The 14,992-nt window shown below is 43.9% G+C and overlaps 1 protein-coding gene across 4 annotated transcripts in view; it reads right to left on the bottom strand.

The window, feature by feature from the left end:
- The window catches only part of NEDD4L (NEDD4 like E3 ubiquitin protein ligase), a 656,466-nt gene that overhangs the window by 350,706 nt on the left and 290,768 nt on the right, over nucleotides 1–14,992 (bottom strand). The window lies entirely within an intron of this gene.

The following is a 14,992-nucleotide window of genomic DNA, read 5'->3' on the forward strand; positions in this document are numbered from 1 at the left end:
AGCCAAAATGCACACCATTGCTGAAAAGCCCGCCAGGCCTTTGTGTAAGCTGCCAGGGTAGAGAGCTTTATAATCCAAAGAAGCAATAACCATGTTGGAATAGCTCTTGCGAACTAACGCTCAAAAGCCATGCTGTAAGACCAAAGCACTGTAGATTCTCCAAGGGGTCTAGCCCAGGGGTGGGCAACTCTGGTCCTCAATGAGCCAGAATCCAGTCGGGTTTTCAGGATTTCCCCAATGTATATGCATGAGATCTATTTGCACATACTGCTTTCAATGCATGTTCATTAGGGAAATCCTGAAAACCCGACTGGATTCTGGCCCTCGAGGACCAGAATTGCCCACCCCTGGACTAGCCCCTAACTGAGAAGACTACAATGAAGAGGCAGCCTGAGACCCTTGTCCTGCTGAAGGCATACCAGGTCCACATACCAGGGTCGGTAAGACTGAGCTGGAGCCACCAAGATCCCAAGGCCTGGATGAGTTGCATCCAGCAGATGACCCGGCCTACCATGGATCAAGGAGGGAAGACATAAAGAAGACTGATGTGCAGCCAGAGCTGAACCAATGTGTTCAACCTCCAACTTCCTCATTCTGCTTTTCAACTGAAGAAGCATTTGGCCTTCGCTTTCTTGGCTGAAGCCATCAAATCCATTACAGGTCTGCCCCAGCATCGCACAATTAGATCAAATGACCTGTGCAAAAGTGATCATTCCCCTGGGTCCAGAAACCGTCGACTTAGAAAGTGGCCAGAACATTTTCCACTCTGGCCACATGGGTCGCAGACAGAGCCTGAAAGTGGGCTTCTGCCCCCCTGTCTGTTCACATACATCAATGCTGTGTCATTTTTGGAGAACACTCATAGTCTTTCCCCCCTGAACGTCTTCCAGAGCCTTTAAGGCCAGTTGAATGGCTATGAGTTTCAGAAGGTTTATGGACTACTACTTCTGAAGGGGAGTCCACTTGCCCTGAACCGAGCAATCCACGCAATGAGCTCCCCAGCCAAAGGAGACTGGCATTGGTCGTGAAAGTCATCCAGTATGAGATCTGGAGAGACAAGCCAATCGACAAGCATGCATCCTGAAGCCACTAGTGTAGGCTGACCCTCACAGCCTATGTCTAAGGGAGCAGCAGCTGAAGAGGATGTCTCTGCAGAGACCACCGAGACAGAAGAGAGTCCTGAAGAGGTCATATATGAGCCCTGGCCCAGGTACAACCTCCAGAGTGGATGCCATGGAGCCCAGTATCTGAAGGCAATGCCAAGTAGTCAGAGCCTGCATTTCCAAGAGGGACAAAACTTGTCTCTGGAGCTTCTGTTTGCATGGCTTGGGAAGAAACACTCGGCTGCAAGCCATGTCAAAGGGAATGCTCGAGTTCTCTAGACTATGGGTCAGGTCCAGATTGCTTTTCCTGAAGTTGACAATCCAGCCCAAACGCTAGAACAGTTCCACTACTTGACACACCACCAGCTTGACTCCTGTCTGGATGGGATTCTGATTTAGCCAGTCATCTAGATAGGGGTGGACTTAAATCCTCATGTGCCGGAGGTGAGCTGCAACTACCACCATAACCATGGTTAACACGTGGGAGGCTGTTGACAGGCCGAACAGGAGGGCCGCAAATTGGAAATGCTGCTGAAGTATATGGAACTGCAATAACTCCTATGGTCCGGAAAGATGGAAATGTGCAGATATGCTTCTGTGAAATCCAGCGAGGCTAGAAATTCTCTTGGAGCCACTGCTGTAAAGACCGAATGGAAACAAGGGACCCTCAAAAACACATTTACTGCCTTGATATCCAAAATGGGCCTCCAGTCTTCTGTGCTTCCCTTTGGCATGATAAAGTATCTGAGTATCTGCCTGAGCCATCGTTGGGAACAAGTTCTATGGCCCGAATGTCAAGAAATCTCTGGAGAGTGGCTCGGATCTCGATCTCCTTTTCCAGCCAGTCGGCAGGAGAGTCAAGAAACAAATCCATAGGAGGGAGATAAAACTCGATCCTGTGACCCTCTTGGATGATATCTAGCACCCACTGGTCTGAGGAAATTTTATCACGCTCCACCAAAATGCTGACAACTGCCCCCCAACATGTAAGAGCAGGGTCGGCAGCCTGGCATCATTGGGTCTTTTTTGAAGGTGGGTTGAGGCAATATCCAGCAGTCTGCTGGCACCTTGAGCTGCTGAAACCTTGGAGGGGCCTCTGAGCAGAGGGACCTGGAAGTAGTGCCGAGAACGACATGAGGGATGAAAATTACTTCTACTTCCGCCAGTTGTCAGCAAGGCCTATTCTCCAGCAGTGACTTAGTTTGCCGATCTGCCACATTGGCCATAAAGTCATCAAGATCCTTACCATAAAGTATCTATCTCTTAAAGGGCAGCCCGCTCAAGGTAGCCTTGGGTGCTGAGTCCCCTGCCCACTACCAGAGAATTCTCAAGACAAGACTGCATAAGCCAACACCTTGCTCATGATCCTGATAAGGTCTTAGAGAGCATCCGCCACATAATCTACCCCTTCCTGTACAAGATGGGGGCAGGCGTCCTCATTCACTGAAGGAATGCAGCACAGTCTGGCGTGGCAGGTCCGTGGAGCAAAAGAAGCGGTGGCAGCAGTCTTGATCCCCAGAGCAAGAGCTTCAAATTATTTCTCAAGGATCATGTCCACCCTGTGATCTTAAGCATCCTTCAGCTTAATGTTGCCTTCACTCAGGAGAGTAGTATACCTGGTAACCTGAGTGACTGCTGAATCTACCTTTAGTTGGTCAGAGCTGCTGGAATTCAGGAGCCATGGGATACAGCTTAGCCATGGCTTTAGCCACCCGTAAGGACACTTCCAGGGTCTCCCACTGCTTCATGACCAGGGTAGTAATATCTGGATGCGCCGGAAAGAAAGAGGTCTTGTCATTAAAACCACTCATGCCCATGCAGTGGGAAGTGGAAGGCTATGCTTCCAGCTTCAATTCCAAAACTGCATCAAAAATAAAATAGTGGACAGAGACCAATTTGAAAAAGCAGCAGATACGAAGATTGTCCCCCTGGTCAGGAGCTAGGGAGAGGTCTCTCAGCTGCTGAGCCTGAACAAGGAGAGATTCATCTGGCAAAAGCACAGGTGGAAGAACAAATGGCTAAAAATGTAAAAAAGGGAGACAAAAATTTTTTCAGATATATTAGTGAAAGGAGGAAGATGAAAAATGGAATTGCTAAACTAAAAGATGCTGGGAACCGATATGTGGAGAGTGATGAGGAAAAAGCAAATGCGCTAAACAAATACTTCTGTTCTGTGTTCACAGAAGAAAATCCCGGAGAAGGACCGAGATTGTCTGGCAAAGTTACACGAGAAAATGGAGTAGATTCTGCGCCGTTCACGGAGGAGAGTGTTTATGAGCAACTTGAAAAAATTAAGGTGGACAAAGTGATGGGACCAGACGGGATCCATCCCAGGATACTAAGGGAGCTCAGAAAGGTTCTGGCGAGTCCTATTAAAGACTTGTTCAACAAATCTCTAGAGATAGGAGTGATTCCTGGGGATTGGAAGAGAGCGGATGTGGTCCCTATTCATAAAAGTGGTTACAGGGATGAAGCCTCACTTCAGTTGTTGGAAAAATAATGGAAGTGTTGCTGAAAGAAAGGATAATGTACTTCCTTGAATCTAATGGTTTACAGGATCTGAGGCAACATGGCTTTACAAAAGGTAAATCGTGCCAAACGAACCTGATTAAATTTTTTGATTGGGAGACCAGAGAGCTGGATCGAGGACATATGCTAGATGTAATTTACTTAGATTTCAGCAAAGCCTTTGATACAGTTCCTCATAGGAGGCTGTTGAACAAACTTGAAGGGCTGAAGTTAGGACCCAAAGTGGTGAACTGGGTTAGAAACTGGCTGTTGGACAGACGCCAGAGGGTGGTGGTTAATGGAAGTCGCTCGGAGGAAGGAAAGGTGAATAGTGGAGTCCCTCAGAGTTCGGTGCTGGGGCCGATCCTGTTCAATATGTTTGTGAGTGACATTGCTGAAGGATTTGAAGGAAAAGTGTGCCTTTTTGCAGATGATACCAAGGGGAAAATATGAAAAAGGATCTGCAAAAGTTAGAGGAATGGTCTAATGCATGGCAACTAAAATTCAATGCAAAGAAATGCAGAGTAATGCATTTGGGGATTAATAATAGGAAGGAACCGTATATGCTAGGAAGAGAGAAGCTGATATGCACAGACGGGGAGAGGGACCTTGGGGTGATAGTGTCCTAAGATCTAAAGGCGAAAAATCAGTGTGACAAGGCAGTGGCTGCTGCCAGAAGGATGCTGGGCTGTATAAAGAGAGGCGTAGCCAGTAGAAGGAAGAAGGTGTTGATGCCCCTGTACAGGTCATTGGTAAGGCCCCACTTGGAGTATTGTGTTCAGTTTTGGAGACCGTATCTGGCGAAGGACGTAAGAAGACTTGAAGCGGTGCAGAGGAGGGCAACAAAAATGATAGGAGGCTTGCGCCAGAAGACGTATGAGAATAGACTGGAAGCCCTGAATATGTATATCCTAGAGGAAAGGCGAGACAGGGGAGATATGATTCAGATGTTTAAATACTTGAAGGGTATTATCGTAGAACATAATCTTTACCAGAGAAAGGAAAATGGTAAAACCAGAGGATATAATTTGAGGTTGAGGAGTGGTAGATTCAAAGGCAATGTTAGGAAATTTTACTTTACAGAGAGCGTAGTGGATGCCTGGAATGCGCTCCCGAGAGAGGTGGTGGACATTAAAACTGTGACTGAGTTCAAAGAAGCGTGGGATGAACACAGAGGATCTAGAATAAGAAAATAATATTAAAAATTGAACTAAGGCCAGTACTGGGCAGACTTGCATGGTCTGTGTCTGCATATGGCCGTTTGGTGGAGGATGGGCTGGGGAGGGCTTCAATGGCTGGGAGAGTGTAAATGGGTTGGAGTGGGTTTGGATGGAGATTTCAGCAGTTGGAACCCAAGCACAGTACCAGGTAGAGCTTTGGATTCTTGCCTAGAAATAGAAAAAATTAAAAAAATTTAAATTGAATTAGGTTGGGCAGACTGGATGGATCATTCGGGTCTTTATCTGCCGTCATCTATTATGTTACTATGTTAAGTCATCCAAGGTCAAGTCAGAAGGCATAAAATCTGACCCGAAAGGTCACTGGGGCCAAGAGACAGCTTGAGTATTCAAGAAGCAGACACCGGAGGAGAATATGCTCCCTGGGTCGATGGCTGAACACCTGTAGGCTGCGCCATCTGGCCTGGACATGTCAGAAAGGCTCTTCACATAATATTAATGAATTACAGGGAGAAGCTTAGTGCAGGAGAAGTAAATGAATCATGCAAGTCCTCCGGCTGGGCTCTTGCAGGGTCCCCAGATGCCACGTGTCTCCGCTTCACTTCATCATAAGAAGAGAGACCCGGGTATTTTCTACCCATGTCAGGGGCTCATAGTGGTTCACCAGCCCTGGAGGATGAGAATGAGGCTCCTGCCTCTCCCTCACGTGTGCTCCAACACACGGTTTAAGGACACTCTTCTGTCGGTAATTTGGCACAAATTTTACATTAATTCGTGTCCTTAACCCCTGAAGAGTCCATCCCAGTTGATTGGGAGCAAACCGAGGGGTTTTGTTTTGTATTTGTATTGTTTATTTATTGTTTGCCTTATACAAAGCGAATCACAGATTAACATATATAATAAATTTCACCATACAAACGTACAAACAGCAAAATAGATCAAACAACAACATACTAAACATAAAATAATGTCCCATACAGCAAAGCCCAAAGAATCAGACACACTACGCCAATCCAGCATTGTACCTTCAACCATACTTCATCGCATAAAAAAGATGATGCTTTAGCAATTTTTTTTAAATTCCATTAGATCCCCTTGTTGTCGCATATACTGTGGAAGCTTGTTGCATGCCTCAGGACCAACACAAGAAAACACCCCTGCCCTCATTGTTTGCACTTTGATCTCTTTTTTTTGAGGAGACAGACAAGTCCCGGTGTCCTGAGGAATGCAGCTAAGGAAGAGCAGCATAGATGAAAGATTCTGATAGGTATTTGGGGGCCAACCCATACAGGCCTAAATATAGGAATCAACGGGGCTGTACTCACCGTTCTCTGTTGGTGTTTGCCTGCAGCTTTTTCAATGCAGAAAAGGTGGAAAGGACTTTCCGCCTCAGATACTTCCTGAGACTCTCCAAACCAAGGAATTCTCAGGTTGCCAGCCTGACCGACATCAACCTCCACTTCCAAGGACCTTGAAGTGCAACGTAGTGGGTTAATATGAAGTTGGCACCCTGATACCCTGAGGTTTCTTACACAGGATGCCCATGGCCTGCATTTCTCAGACCACTGAGAAATTCAGGGGGTGAGGTGGCTCCCAGACAGGCTGGCCCTCCAGGTCCACTCGAAGACTTCAGAGGTGCAGTCTGGTTTAGCGGAACCTGTGTTCTTTCCCAGGAAAAGAATCCCAAAGAATGGGGGTCTCAGGGCACCAAACCCTCAGAAAAATGAACTTTGAACACAAGAAATAAAAAACATTTAAGCACAGCAGTTCAGAAACACCTCTGCACAGTTCACTTGCAGAAGAAAAACTGGAGGATGATCTGGGCTCCGCATCCATATGGGAGGTGCTCAAGGCTGTAAGTATTCTCACTTCTACAAGACCAGTTCACGGGAATGGATTGATCACCACACGTACGGAATCCAGAGTAAATGTAACTGAATAAGGGATTCTTCTCATTCCAAAATAAACACCTTTCAAACAAAACAAACGAATGTCACATTCTCAGAGTATTGTGAGAATTCAGGAGGATTAAAATTCTCTTATTCAAGTAAAGATTTAAAGGTGCAGAATATGTACTAATTACATCTTTCATAAGTCCCTGAAGAATATAGCACATATCGGCAAGAAATGTTGCTCTATTTCACTACTTACTAAAAATTATTTTGGCTTGCAATTAAGCAAGTTGTTTGTTTTAGAAGTATTAATGATAGCTTACAGCTCCCTAATTAGTTTTCTCACAACTGTTTCTTTGTTTAATATATGCTTCTGGACCAGTTTGTTTTGATGCTCTGTGTTTAGAATTAAAATTTCCTTGTCTCGTCATAGGATTTTTGGAAGGAATCCAAACTACCCCTAGTATCTACAGGAAAAATGTCTGCCATGCCAGCAATCAAAATAAGTCTAGCACAACTCAACACATCAATATCTGTGATCAAATGGAATTTCCTTTCCAGTTTCAAAAGCTTCATAACCTAGTCAAACTTAAAAGGATATCATTCATTCTGTTAAAACCTTATCAAAACCCATAAAGAGCAGTAACTCTTCCTTGCTAATATACCCCCTCCTTTACTAACGTGTAGCGCGGGGTTTTTGTGCCAGCGTCAGATCAGTTACTGCCGCTGATAAAATCCGCGCTACGCATTAGTAAAGGAGGAGAATAGTTTTTTTTAAATTATTATTGATGCAGCAGGGTGAACCAGGTTAATTCCTCTATCAGATTCTGCTCATCAGGCCAGTTAGGGCTACGGATGTCAGGGAGGTAGCAAAAGCAGCCTATGGATACAGGGAGTCTCTCCCACTGAACAACAGTAACACCTACTGGACAGACTACGCGAGTGCGTGAACATACCCCCCACTTAGAGAATGACACAGGGACAAACCTCGAACACTTATGATTTTAAAGTGGTCAAGGCTTGTGCAGATGAGAACGGAGCTTGAAGGAATGGGGCAGAGGCAGAGCGCGCAGGGACAGGAATAGAGATATCCCAAGGGGGATGGAGAATATTTGGTCCCTGTGCCATTCTCTATGCCCTCTTACTGAGGAAGCCCTATTCTGTGACTGAAAGATGGTGCAATAGGTAGACCATGGACATAAGGGATTCAACTAAAGTAAAAGCCCAAAGATAAAGCAAGAAATTTCCATGCCAAAATTTTACAAATATATATTCTGCTTTTATTGCAATAGTTCTGCTGCAACCACTTTCTAAAACATATTTATTTAATTTCTCCTTTAAGAATAAATAGGAAATGTCATATCCATCCATGCAATATGCTAGAAACTCGTGAACTAGTACTGAATAGTTTGCAAATTATCAAGTCATGCTACTGGAATGGAAAAGGCCTGAGCAAGTAATTAGTGCCAAGGCAGCTCTTAAGGATTTAAGATTACTCAAACTAAACAGGTTCAAATCCAATCTGTTTCTTAACAAAAATACATGTATACTCTGCAGCATCCAAACAGTGCACACAGCAAACTAAGAGGTGAAATATATTATTAACCCTTTATTTGGCATTGTTGCTCAGAAACATGTGTCTTCTATGGCTCTTATGGGAGATCTGCATCTCCAAATGCCTGTTACTTGACACGGTTGCTCTCGTTCAACATCAAATTATGTAAAGCAGCCGGTTTTACCATCTGCCAATTAAAAGGTTAATCTCATTAGAAAAGAGACTAAATAGACTGGCAACACTAATATCTATACAATCTCACTCAGTCATGTAATTGTTAAAAGTTTGTAACTTATTATGCACAGATCTGGCAAACCTTACCACGTAAAAAAACTGAATACAAATCATAAAAAGCCCAAGCTTGCAAAAGTGATTTCAGTGGCAGGGCAGGGATGGGGGTAAGTAGTTGACAATATGTGGCTCCCCACCACCGCCCCTTTTTCTTCCAAAATATAACAGCCTCGAGATCAACAGATTTACATATAAAGTGCAGAAGACAGCACTAACAGGTGCACAGACCTGTCACTTGTTAATTCCTCCCGATATATTTTTAAAAGCTGCAATATAATGGCATAAATTCTAAAAGTTAAACATATGCTTTTCATGCTTTACATGCAGTTTCATGCTTTACATGCAGTTTGCTTGTTTTTATGTGGTTTCTCCTTCAACTTTTATCTGGTCTTCTAGATTTATACCCTTATATCAATTAAGGTCATCAGACATTCCTGATTTTGAACCAATGGCTAAAGCCTCGTGCCCCCAATTTCAGTAGGGATGCAGATGTAACACTTGTCCCCTTGATATGGAACAAGAGACTAAACAGCCCTCTTAACTGTCCCTCCCTACATTTAGGCTGGCAGCAGAAGCGATGTTTTAACAGTGTGTCAACTTCATTTGGGGCCAGAATTCTGAAAGCTGTGAGGTTTTTGCAATCCTCAGAAGTCTTGGAGTGTTAATGAAACGGTGGACAGTGCGACGGGAGAGAAGCAAGAGAAAGAAGCACAAGAAACAATTGCAGAGTAGCTAGAGCACAGGGAACAGAACTGGGGGAGGGAGGAATAGAGAGGATTTTGGAATAAGCTGAACTGGGGCAGAAAAGGATGGTTACAGGTGAAGGAACTCAGGAAGGAAAGAGAAGTATGGCAAGGGGAAGAAGAGAAGGCAATTGAATTGAGGCAGAGGGAGGGGAAGAAGAGAAGGCAATTGAATTGAGGCAGAGGGAAGCAACCGTGGAACTGTGGAGGGACAACAAAAGAAGAAAGGAAGCAGGGATGAACAATAAGGATGGGGAAAGGAGAACAGAAATTATTAGGAAGAGCATGGAGAAAGACAACACATAGGAGAAAATGGGGGTACAGAATGCTGGATTAAGAGAATAAAAGATGAAAAGAGGGTAAGAGGAGGATGAGTGGTGAAGAAAGCAGGGAGAATAGAAAATGGAGAGGCAATCAGGAGAAACACCAATGAAGGGAGCAAAAGGAAGCGAGAACTGAAAACAGGGGGGAGGGGAAAAAGGGAATCAAAAAAGATGCCAGCTAGATTATTAAAGAAGGCTGGCCCCAGAGTATGAGACCTCGCTCTGCAGAAAATAAGGAAGGCTAGAAAGAAAAAGGGTTGGGAAAAGGGCGTGCTTGATGTAGAGCCAGGGTGCGGCAAGGAGAGGGGACCCAATCATTGAACAGGCTGGTTGTGCACTATTCTGTAGGGAAAGGTAGCTAACTATCAGCACTTTATTATTTATTTTTTTGCATTTATATACCACTTATAACCTAAGTGATGTACATTCAAGTACTCATAGCAATTAAATATGATGTATTCCGGAACACTATCCATCTTGCTTGCTAAGAGATTGATTGTAAGTCGGATGACATTACTGGCCAAGGGGGACCCTTGAGAAAGCATGTTGTGCGAAACATGTCGGGTCAATTCTTCCTGGGTTATACCAGCTGTTAAGGTTAAGTGGCTGAACACATGGCTTAAAGTTTACTTTAGTCTTTAACGTGACTTGTGAAGGGGCACATATTTTCTGTTGGGTGAAGCAAGGAAGCATGATTGTTGCCGAATGTTGCAGACAGGATAGCGTACGTTGATAAACAGGATATGTGTCATGTGTTTGATTCTAGTTGGAATAGGCGGGTGTGCGCAAAGTTCTCAGTTATTTTTGTTTAGGTAAGCTCTTTGGGAAATGTATAAAGCGCCTTCATATGTTCTAGTGGAAAGTGTAATTTAATAATTTATTCTGTTAAGACCAGTGGATCTGCATTATCCTTGTTGTAGTGTTTCACTTTTTTTTTTGTTTTACAGTACTCTGTACAAGTCTCTTTCACAGGTCTGGAAGATGCCGATTATTGGCAGCCGATTTACCACTGGTATCTGGCAAGGGGCATTTCCCCTATCACTTTTTTCTTTCCAGTAAGTCTGCGTTTCCTTATGATGATGATTTGAAATGTTTCTTCTCTCTCTTAGCAGTCAGTTGGTATACATGCATAGCTATCTTGGACCAGTTTTGGCACAAATAATTTTTTGCTGAACCAAAACAAAATAACAAGGAAGAAAAAGTTGTGCCTCAAGTGACCTTGAAATGACCTTGTATTCTAAGATTTACAATGTTTCTTTTGCCTCTTAGCATTGACACTGTAATACTTCAAACTACCTCTCTGTATCTCATCCTGTATCTTGCTTTACCTAGTCAGATCTGCTTCTTTCTGTAGATTGAAGCACAGACTAGCAAGTTGTGTCCCTGATTGCATTCTCTCCTCTGACTGTGTGACTTGACTGACGACATGCCCTATGCCTGGCAATGGAGCCCATTGACTCCATTTTTTGTTTTCTCTTACAGACGTTAGACTCTAGACCAGTTGATAATGCCTTTTCTGATTATTGATTGTTGTGCCATGTGTTCTCAGGAAATTTACTTTGCTAATGTGTGCACACATATATGTCTGGTTCTATGATGTTGTTTTCCTTCTTCCTTTTGTATAACTGTGTTTATTTGCAGATTTAAGTTCTGCCCTGACTCCTTGACAGATGAAAGACAGTTTAAGGCCCGCTGGAGCTCTCTGTTTGTTTGTGTCATGTACTTTCTGTGTTGTCTGTTTGGTTTTTGGGGTACCCCCAGAAGACATACCATTGGCCATTTTTGGTGGATTTTTTATCCCCATTTTTGCATTTTTGTTTTTTCCTAACTAAATTGCACAATCTTTTTTAGTTCTTGTATTCCATGGCCTGAGCACTGCTTAGTTAGGGGTTATATTATTAAGACAAAGGTTTTATACAGTGTTTATTCCATGGTGCTCAATGGATATGATCAATTCACACATTTCTGGCATAATGGGGTTTTTTGTGCCCTACACTGAGTATATCCTTATGGTCTCTCTTGAATGCCTTACTAGTTGTGTGCAACCCACACAAACTTATCAGCCTGTCCTCTTATGAACATTGTGTATCTCCATAATGTCTCTCATTTCCGTACTTATACCAAGTTAATGTCCTCCTTTGACTCACCTCCCTGGGCTTCAGCTGCTGGATGATGATCCCTGAACTCCTTTCAAGCTGGTGTGTCCCTCCCTGTCTGTGCAGACACCTTTCTCTCTGAGTATGCACCTTACCAGTTTAAAGAGACTGCAACGCCACATCCTGACCTTTTAATTTCTTGGACCAGAATTGTTTAAAAGTGTTTGAGTGTAACTGGCAGCTTGTGGTTTATCGCAACCCCCACCTAGTGCCTTTAGCAGGTGCTGAGAGCCCCCTCATTACCCTCCTCGCCCAGTGTCTTTGTATTGTGATGCATGCATGTTATTTGAAGTAGCTTACGGTCATGATACTTACCCCTCATACTGTTCCTCAATTGGCAGCATTATTATGTGTTCTATAGCTTCATGCCTTTCAAGCAATACCCCTATGAGGAAACCTTCACTCATGGTGGAGCCTGTCCTTTATGGGAATGTGTCTCATGTGCTATTTTCTGTTGTGTTTCCCCCGTTTTTATGCACATATGAAAGTAGATTTTGTTTTTCCTGTCACCACTAGGCGCTGAATCTATAGACCAGACTCTTAAAGTCAGCAATTGTTTTGTCTGTGGTGGGACCGGTATGGGAGAACAGTGGCCATGAACACAGCTGGATATGCTAGACCTACCTTCACAGAACCTCTCTTTCACATCAACCCCACGACTTCCACTGTGGGCCTTGCGGACTTCCATTATTGCATCTTCAATTTACCAGGACCTCCTCTTCAGCACCTGCTCCATGGAACTTCCTACGCCCAATGGCCAGCTCCTGATGGTTGATATTGGCTCTGTGGCCTGTTTGCTTACCCTTGGCTGCCTGCTCACCGGACTGGTACAAGTGTACTTGGAATGATCAGTCCCGAAGGAAGATGGCTGCGGGAGTCTGGAGCTAGACGCCACGGATGTTCCCTGACTGCTGTTTCTTTTTCTAAAGTGGAGAAATGGTGAAACAAAAATCCAAGCTTCGGATTTTCCCTGACGAATCCTTACCAGCAGCAGCGGGCCCGATGGACGCCTTTCTTCAGCGAGGGACGCCAACACAGCCGGAGGCTTTCTCGGCTGGGAGAGACACGCTGGCTGAAGCGTCGAAGCTCTCCCTCGAGGCAACATCTCTGACCCCGGAAGAGCGGAGTCCTCCGAGTCGCCCGGGGGCGTTTGTCCGATTGACTGAAGATCAAAGTCCTCCGAGTTGCTCGGGGGCGTCTGGCCAGTCGACGGTGGAGGAAATGCAGCAGGGTGTTTGCTCTCCAGGCTTGCTGAGTTCGGAAGTCGGCTCAGTAGGAGGAGGAGTGAAGCCACTATTATCTGTGCATTCGGAGGAGCTGGGACAGATACTTCCTCAGGATTTCCTGATATTAACTTCCAGGTACTTTTTCACCAGAGGTTCTGGGTGCTGAACTGACACCAATGCAGAGGCCCAAGGTTTTCAATATGGAGACAATTTGGGAAGCAATATCTAGTTTGCAAATCTCTTTGGGAACTCAAATGCAGCAACTTACTATACCTCTGTTGTGTCTGAAAATTTGGAAATGAAAAATAGGATATCCAGCGTTGAAAATAAAGTGGATGGATATGAAACTAGATTAAAAACAGTGGAGTCCCAGGCTTCGGTCTGGGTAAAAGACAGTGGAAACCTTAATTTTAAGGTGGAAATGTTGGAAAATATGACTAGAAGAAGTAATCTTCGGATTATTAACTTCCCAAAATTACCACTTATTTCAGCGCAGGATACATTTAAAAAATATTTGAAAGTTTCTGAAACCTCCTATCCGCCTCTCACTAAAATTTATTATTTACCAACTAGAGCATTTGTTCAAAAACCAAACCAGCAGAATTTGTCCGCTGATAGTTTGGATTTGACAAATTTCCTGGAGAGGTCAGGTGAAGAGATACCGGCAACTGCTACGCTATTTGTACAATTTGCTATAGATGCTGACAGGGAATGGATGCTTAAATTGTTTTTCAAGTTTAAAAGATGTTCCATTTATGACTAAAATAGTGAGAATGTATCCAGACGTGTCACGAATGACCCAAAAGAGAAGAAAACAATTTCTTATTTTGAGACCAAGGGTTCTGCAGTTAGGTGCGACATTTGTACTCAGATTCCCCTGTAAATGAATAATGACCTATCAAGGGAACAGATTTATTTTCTTTGAACCTCAGCAGTTGACAAAATTTATTTCTGCTAAAGAGCAAACTTAAATTCTTGAGAGAAGTTCAGTCTCAACCTGCTCAAGTATAAGGTTTTTGGTTATGTTCTCTCCCGCTACCATTTTCATTTTTCTTTGTACTATTTGATTAAGATTTCAGCAATGGATTGAGGTCTAACGATACAAACCAGTAAAAAATTTATTTTGTGTTTAATATTTAGCCGTATGAGAAAGGGAAAAATTTTGCCTTGGTTCCTTTATTTCAATTGTAAATGTTTATTATTACCTATTGTCTCATTTCAATCTTTGAACTGATTTATATTATTTTCTTGTTTTGACTAATATTATGTCAATACTATAAAATGAAAATAAAGATTTAAAAAAAAAAAAAGGAATGATCCGTCCCAGCTCCTTCCTGCTACTGCTGGCTGACGGTAAACTCCTGGGAGCCCCTGTGTTCGACACTAGGGGTCGCCAAAAGCGGTTAGCACTCTCCACCCCATACAGATTGGAAAATGGGGTGACAACTGGCCTGCTGAACGATCATTGCTGCTTATGGACCTGCTACGTGGGCCGAAGATGGCTCCTGGGGTTATCGGATCCCAATCTACGTGCTCAACTTATTAAGCTAAAAAAAATAAATAAATGTGCACTGCCATGTACCAGAATCGCCTGGCCCTAGATTACTTGCTGGCTGCGGAAGGTGGCATCTTTGGCAAGTTCCACCTCTCTAACTGCTGCCTTGACCTTGATGATGATGGTACCGTGCTCGAGGAAGATGTGGACCGCATCACCAAACTGACTCATGTTTCTCTCCGAACCTGGTGTGGCCTTCCTGCTGACTGACTCTCTAGCTCTTGGCTACCTGCCCTGCCTGGTCCTTGTGATTAAATGGTAGACAACTCTGCTGTTCATCACTCTACTGCAGCCCTGGTTAGCACCTACCGGTCCCAATCACAGACCCCGATCTTCCCGGAAGTTTTGACCCCCATGTCTGTGCACTTATGTCATTTTCATAACGTAAGTACACAGACATGACGTAAGAGGAGATTGAAGGGGCACATATATTCTTTGTAAGTTTTTCTATTCCTGCTTGTG

This window comes from Geotrypetes seraphini, chromosome 1, assembly GCF_902459505.1.
Source record: "Geotrypetes seraphini chromosome 1, aGeoSer1.1, whole genome shotgun sequence".
Classification (NCBI taxonomy): Eukaryota; Metazoa; Chordata; class Amphibia; order Gymnophiona; family Dermophiidae; genus Geotrypetes; species Geotrypetes seraphini.